Source organism: Arachis hypogaea, chromosome 15 (assembly GCF_003086295.3).
Source record: "Arachis hypogaea cultivar Tifrunner chromosome 15, arahy.Tifrunner.gnm2.J5K5, whole genome shotgun sequence".
NCBI lineage: Eukaryota > Viridiplantae > Streptophyta > Magnoliopsida > Fabales > Fabaceae > Arachis > Arachis hypogaea.
In genome coordinates, this window is record NC_092050.1 from 116,491,328 (window position 1) to 116,492,732 (window position 1,405).

Below are 1,405 nucleotides of genomic sequence, written 5' to 3' on the forward strand. Positions count from 1 at the left end.
ATTTCTTTTTAATTAACTAACTATTTTAATTTTTAATTTTAATTTTTAATTTTAATTTTCGAAAAATTACTAACCTTTTTCAAAAAAAAAACTATTTTCAAAAATCACTAACTCTTTTTCAAAAATTATTTTCGAAAATTCTCCCTCTCCCATCTTACTCTATTCATTTATTTATCTACTAACAATAAGGAACCTCTTTACTGTGACATAGAGGATTCCTCTTCTTTTCTTGTTCTCTTCTCTTTCTTATGAGCAGGAACAAGGAAAAAGGTATTCTTGTTGAAGCTGATCCAGAACCTGAAAGGACTCTGAAGAGGAAACTAAGAGAAGCTAAATTACAACAATCTAGAGACAACCTTATTGAAAATTTCGAACAAGTAAAGGAGATGGCAGCCGAACCCAACAACAACAATGCAAGGAGAATGCTTGGTGACTTTACTGCACCTAATTCCAATTTACATAGAAGAAGCATCTCCATTCCTACCATTGGAGCAAACAATTTTGAGCTGAAACCTCAGCTAGTTTCTCTGATGCAGCAGAACTGCAAATTTCATGGACTTCCATCTGAAGATCCTTTTCAGTTCTTAACTGAATTCTTGCAGATTTGTGATACTGTTAAGACTAATGGAGTAAATCCTGAAGTCTACAGGCTCATGCTTTTCCCTTTTGCTGTAAGAGACAGAGCTAGAGTTTGGTTGGACTCTCAACCCAAAGATAACCTGAACTCTTGGGATAAGCTGGTCACGGCTTTCTTGGCCAAGTTCTTTCCTCCTCAAAAGCTGAGCAAGCTTAGAGTGGATGTTCAAACCTTCAGACAGAAAGAAGGTGAATCCCTCTATGAAGCTTGGGAAAGATACAAGCAGCTGACCAAAAAGTGTCCTTTTGACATGCTTTCAGATTGGACCATCCTGGATATATTCTATGATGGTCTCTCTGAATTAGCTAAGATGTCATTGGATACTTCTGCAGGTGGATCCATTCACCTAAAGAAAACGCCTGCAGAAGCTCAAGAACTCATTGACATGGTTGCTAATACCCAGTTCATGTACACTTCTGAGAGGAATCCTGTGAGTAATGGGACGCCTATGAAGAAGGGAGTTCTTGAAATTGATACTCTGAATGCCATATTGGCTCAGAATAAAATATTGACTCAGCAAGTCAATATGATTTCCCAAAGTCTGAATGGAATGCAAGCTACATCCAACAGTACTCAAGAGGCATCTTCTGAAGAAGAAGCTTATGATCCTGAGAACCCTGCAATAGCAGAGGTGAATTACTTAGGTGAACCTTATGGAAACACCTATAACTCATCATGGAGAAATCATCCAAATTTCTCATGGAAGGATCAAAAGCCTCAACAAGTCAATAATGGTGGAAGAAACAGGTTTAGCAATAGCAAGCCTTT

The 1,405-nt window shown here is 37.5% G+C and overlaps 1 non-coding gene across 1 annotated transcript; it reads right to left on the bottom strand.

Moving 5' to 3' along the window:
- Positions 1-785: 785 nt before the first annotated feature.
- On the bottom strand, positions 786-893 carry LOC112753002 (small nucleolar RNA R71). Its single transcript, XR_003177406.1, has one exon. It is a non-coding gene; the product is annotated as a small nucleolar RNA R71 (small nucleolar RNA).
- Between the last annotated feature and the right edge of the window lie 512 nt (positions 894-1,405).